A 6,068-nucleotide genomic window follows, 5' to 3' on the forward strand; every position below is an offset into this window, starting at 1 on the left:
TTCTTTGCCTGATCTCTTCCTTTTCTCTCTACTGTCTGAATTCACTAGATAATTGCCCTACTTTCGTTTCATTCTGCCCATACAGAAATTGTGTCTATTCCCTGAAAAATACCAATTAAACTGCCAGCGTAGCACCTCCAACAGTATCTTTGGGTCTTCAGTGTCAAAGGCCTTTGAACAAATGACCAGAAGGCTGAATCTAAAACAGCCTTTGATGGGATACCAGCTCAAACACTCACATTATGACCATGGTCCCAGCTCTCTGCTTTATTCGGGAAGCAAGAAAGAAATAACACATCAACTTTATAATTCTGTACGAATGGGAAAGGTTAAAAGAAAAGTGTTAGTTTGCCAGTAAACTTAATACCCCCTGAAAGGTCACAAATATTGTTTTTAAAAGGGGGCCCTCTTTATTCAATTAAACCTGGATTTCTGTACAAAACTGAATAAAGGTTTTCAAAACAAATACTAGAAAATGGATAAAAATGTTACATTTCCTTTTCCTTAATTTTTCTGGTAATAACATTGTTTCCTCTGTGTAAGGCCCTCTGAAGAAGTTGCATGGATTTTTTAATTTAATCTCATAATGATACTATGAAACTAAAATAATTCAATGAGCCAGCTAGGAAATGGGCTCTAGGAAATAGAGAGGTTAAGAAATTTGTTCAAGGTCACACAGCTGGGAACTCAAAGAACCAGGATTTGAACCCATTGACGTATGATTCCAAGATCCAACACTTCTAGGCTTTCTTGGCTGCATCCAATATCAAATCATTCCCAGGTGAAGCCTTGGTCAGCCTTTTAGAGCAGTGGTTCTCAACCTTGGCTGCATATTAATACAAATACCTATGTGTGAGCCCCATCCTTTAGAGATTCTGATTTAAGAGGCCTGGAGAGAGGCCTAGGCATTGGTATTTTGCAATAACATAGCAGTGAATAAAATAGACAATGTGACTCTTTATGGTGCTAAACTTCTAGTGGTGCTTTGATTCTAGTAAAATCCAGAATAGAATCCCTAGGTAATCTGATGTGCAGACTGGGAAACAGTGATGGAGAGATTAACACCACTTACCCCCAGTCCTTTCTCTAAGATCTCAATATGACCAACTCACTGGTTCCTCTGGACGGAGGGCACAGGGGGCCTGAAAGAGCAGAACCTACAAAGAATTCAAGCTTGGAGAAGCAGTGGAGCAGAATGGGAATGGAATCCGCAGGCATGGGCACTGGAATCAGCCACACCTGGGTTCAAACTCTACCTCTGCTATTTATTAAGGGTGTAAGCTCAGGCCAGTGACTTACCTTTTGCAGTGGTTCTGTAGATTCATGGGATGATGGAAGTAAAGTTCCAAGCTTATGAAAGAGCTCAAAAGCAGTTGCTGTGTGGGTTTTGTAGATGGTATTGCTACCACAGGGGCAGTGACTGCTGCCAGGAGATTTCAGCAATGAAGCAACAAATGTTAAAAAACAAAAAGAAAAAAAAAAAAAATTTTTTTTTTTTTTAATTAGTGAAACCATTCCTACTTCTGTATTTTACATAACTAAGTGGCTGGCAATCCTGTTCCTCACTCATGACAACTGGGCGAGGAAGGTTAGCGTCATCACTTCCATCTTCTAGATGGGAAAGGCAGCACTTTCCATCTATTGTGTCTACAGTTTCTATGAGTCTGTGATTAAAGGCACCTGCAATCATGCTCATTAGTTCCCTATGAAAATGATATTCAACACAGATGTCAAACAAAAGGAAGAATTAACAAGCACTTGATAGCAACCCCAAAATAACATCTAAATAATCACTTCTGAACATTAAAGTCATGGCAGACAAGTTCCAATTTAAATGAAGGTGTTGGGTAGCAATAAGGAAAAATGAACAAATACCTTTTTCCTTTATCCTCGTTCATTTAGGAAATGTCTGATAGAGCTTAGACATTCTTTTTGAAATGCAGATAAAGAATGGTTAATTTCCTCTAAGAAGGGTCTTCAATCAGCATGTTGGAATAGACTAATAAATCCTGATATTCTATCTTGAATCGGAGCTACAAAGTAGAAGTGATCTAAGATGGAAAGACCCAATTCAGTGGTTCTCAACCAAGATCATGGAGGAAACCTGGGACTCTGAGGAAGGGGCCCCCAATTCCAAACCCACACCTAACAACATCCCCCTCCCTGCACTGAGTAAAAGCTTGATGGTACATCTGTTCTTTTTCATGTGTTTGGAGTTTCCTTAAAAGGAATATAGATGCTTCTAGAAGTCCTACTGAATTTATGGTCATTGTATGTAACTGCTATGAAATATTGGGGTGGTGGGTGCTCCATATTTGTTGTTAAAAAGGAGTCTTCATATCTGAAAAGTTAGGAAACCTGATCAGTCCAAACCTTGCTCTTTACTGAGAAGTCAAGATCTTAGAGATGACTGGGATTCCATTCCAGGGTTTCTCATTCCCAAATTGTCCCTGCCTCACACCATACATGCTTTCCCATGCAGGCACCAATTCACAGGATGGCAACAGGCCTGTATCCTGTCCCTGCTTCCTCTTTCTGAAGGAGGAGAGCTCAGTCCCAATCTCTCTGCCTGGATAAGTTCTAGATCTACTGAGTTCTCCAGAATTATTCTTTATTTTCCTTCCCTCCCATCTCCAACCCTCAGAAGGGTACTTGAAGGTTAGCACTGCCCTCAACCCCTTTCATGCTTTGGAAGTATGCCAGGACATTAAGTCTCAACATGAAATGGAAATATGGTCACCAAAGTCCTAAAACAAGGACTATGTAATTAAAAAAAGAAAAAAAAAAAAAGCATATGTAGAAGGAAAACCACTAGTGCGTCTAATAACTACAGAAAATAAGAAAATGGGAATATTCAAGAATCATTTTATTGATTCTGGATCTGTCAACACTAATAGGCTGCTAATAAGTCCATGCAAATGAACTTCCAAAAGACTTTCACTTCTATTATTTCAGTTTATTGCATAATGACTCTCTCAATGTGTGTGCTCCTGGAGTGCCACCAGAACTTGAGGTGTCACTCTAAAGTGTTACTGCTCTTTTGTCAATGCCTAAGACAGTGCCTGGCACATGGCAGACATTTAATACGTATTTGTTAATTGAACTATGGAAGGAGAACAGGATGGCAGTTTATCATTATTATTGTTTATCTTCAAATAGTCTCTTCTACAACCTCCTGTAACCTTTGACTTAACATCCTTCCCCCCATTATTTTTTTCTTCCTCTTTTTTGGTACTGAGGATTGAACTCAGGGATGCTCTACCACTGAGCTGCAGGGTATCACTAAGTTGCCCAGGCTCCTTCAAATATTTTTAATGGAATTTTTTAAAGTCATATGAGAAATTCACTCATTTTAGGAAAACCAGAAATGACCAATATATAAAAAGAAAATAAAAGATCCCTATGATCCTATCACCCAAAGGCAACAAAATTAACATGCTCAGGTACACCCTTTCAGACTTTGTTCTATGCATATGCACAAGTACAAACACCCACTCAACATATTCCCAAAAGTCTCTGCCCTCGACTTTGAGATTTGGAGTTTTTCCATTCTCTTTAAGCTTTATGTTTGCTTCCCATTATGGCTCCTTGCCTTTGTCCTATGACCTAAATCTACTTCTTCTCCAATATTTATATTCCTTACTTCCAGAGCATTTTTCTCCCCCATTACCCTCCAGAGCATTCATCTGTCTTTATTTCATCTTGTAATTCCATCAGGACAACTTTAATTGGCACCTTCGGTCTTCCTTTTGCTCTGGGACACCAATGCTCCTCAAGTCCCACCCAACTTTAACCCAGAACAGCATGTCCCATGGAGACCAGACAACTCATTTAACCCATTTCTGACAAATGCAGAGAACTATACACTACCTCAGGAGTCTTTGGTTTTCCATCCCCATCCAATCACACAAAGCCTTTTCCATCTTTCCCTCCTGCTCTACTTCATCCATCTCTTCTCATTCCTTCCATCACTGTTTAGGCCCTTACGCCTACATTACTTTCTACATGGGTCTTCTGCTTTCTGTAGAACCAAATACCCATCAATCCTACCCTCTACTGCGAGTTAACTGCTTCTATCTAGTCTATCCTGTATTCAGAAATGTGAACTTCTCTCTCCTACTGAATGGGTCTCTAGTTCCTTCACAATCTCCCCAATTTTGTCATCCTCATTTCTCATTATTCCTGAAAACAACTGCTTTGCTCCAAACCAGACTGGTGTATTCATTATTCATCCAACTCCAAAACACTTGCGAGTTAAGCATTTATTAACCAATTATTATATGTAAAACCCATTCATTCATCCGACAAATATTTACTGAGCACCTGTCAGGTGATGGACTGATGCTGTGGACACAATAGTGAATGAGACAGACTAAGTCTCTGTCCTCACAGAACTCAGAAGTCAATGAGTTATTGAGGACAGCCCCTGAGACTCGATGGTCCCAGCCCAGGATGCTTTCCAGTCTTCCAGTAAAATGTCAAATGATTCAAGACATCCCTGAAGGCTGAAATTTGTGGTTCAGGCTGAAATTGGGGGAAGTAGTTCAGAAGAAAGGAAGGGCTGACCGGAGGGAGAGCTGTGGCTTGAGGCTTCTTTAAAGATGTTGGGATTCAACCTGGATGTTGAAAGATGGGTGAAGGAGAGTCCTGGGTATCTTCCATCCCAGGATAGAGGAAAGGCTCAAGGGTGGAATGGAAACAAGGGTGACATTATTGTCTTCTTTTGTATAAAAGTCCACTGGGCACCTAGTCGGCAGAGCCCAGGCTCTTTCCTGGCAGGGCCCCAGGCTCTGCAGTGGACGTGCAGATGACTCAGCATCAGCTCCTAGCATCAGAGGATTTCCATCCAACAAGGAGGGTGAGGCAGGTCATTGATGCGCTCATGCCACAGAGAGAGAGATGCTTCCTGAGAGACTCAGAGAAAATACTGAGGGAGCTCAGAAGGGGTAGGTGCGTATCTGGGTTTGTATAAATATTTATAGCCACACAGTTTTATTCATCTATCTTCACATGTGCCTCTATTGAAAATAACTATCTTGTTTCCAGGTGCTTTCTAACTTGCTTCCTCATGTTATGCTAAGTGACTTAGGAAGCAGGCAGAGTAGGTATGATGATGTTTTCCAGATGAACAAGAGTGGTGTAGATGTTTTAAGTGATCTGCGTGAGTGGGAAACCAAACAGGCAAAAGTAGAACAAGTACACCCTGTCCATCTCCGCCCAGTTTTGCAGCAGTGGAACTACCTAGAGCGGAAGGTGCACTTAGGAAGTTCTGTGGCCACATGATACCTGGCAGGTGTAAGGCAGCCAGGCAGGCACTTTGGGTTTAGGAGGGCAGGATGCAGGCAGCCTTCCGGGGAGGGAAGGCCCTTCTTCCATTCCCCATCACCTCCCAAAGGCCTGCCTGCATCACCCCCAGCCCTAAGCCTATCCAAACCATAACCATCCCTCAAGGTCCATCGCCCCCACCCATTTTTTCAGCCCACACTGGGGTGACCTCGCATTGCTTTCACTCCCACTAATCGCCCTGGGGAGGGTGCATGACCGTTTCTCTCCTGGGCATCACCGCAGTCCAGCCAGCACACTGCTCGGCTCAGAGCAGGTCGTTAACAAACATGGGCTGAATGAACGAATTCCTGGGACGGCCACAGTTCGTACCGATACCTTGGCGGTCAAAAGGCTCCCCCAACGGACCAGGCCTGCCTGGTACCGGCCGCCCTCGCGACCAGAGGAGCTCGCTGCCGGCGAGGAATGAGGGGGCGCGTGGGGAAAGCGACACGGCCGAGTCCCAGGGCCACTGGGAAGCGACGCGCCACCCGGGGTTCGTGTCCCAGCTGCAAGCGGGGCTAAGACTCCCCTGCTCCTGCAAAGCGCCCTTCAGGAAATGGCTGAATGTCTCCCCGTGTGGAAAATCGTCGGGGAAAAGTGGTGAAAAGGAAACTGGGAGAGCGCGAGTCTCGGAGCCCAACCCCCGGATCAACCCCTCGGGAGAGGGTGGGAGGCGGGCGCGAGAGGGTCGGGAAGGAGCGAGCGGTCCTCACTGCAGGAGGAACCCACGGCCGGAAGCCTCG

At 43.7% G+C, this 6,068-nt stretch overlaps 1 protein-coding gene across 4 annotated transcripts in view; it reads right to left on the reverse strand.

Moving 5' to 3' along the window:
• Nucleotides 1-6,068, reverse strand: part of Hspa12a (heat shock protein family A (Hsp70) member 12A) — a 152,686-nt gene that overhangs the window by 146,308 nt on the left and 310 nt on the right. The window contains exon 2 of one of the 4 annotated variants that reach the window (XM_047552483.1): nt 1,300-1,423. The exons of the other annotated variants lie outside the window; for them this stretch is intronic. The gene's annotated coding sequence lies outside the window, so the exon portion shown is untranslated. The remainder of the gene's footprint in view (nt 1-1,299; nt 1,424-6,068) is intronic. 4 annotated transcript variants of the gene reach the window in all.

This window comes from Sciurus carolinensis, chromosome 5, assembly GCF_902686445.1.
Source record: "Sciurus carolinensis chromosome 5, mSciCar1.2, whole genome shotgun sequence".
NCBI lineage: Eukaryota > Metazoa > Chordata > Mammalia > Rodentia > Sciuridae > Sciurus > Sciurus carolinensis.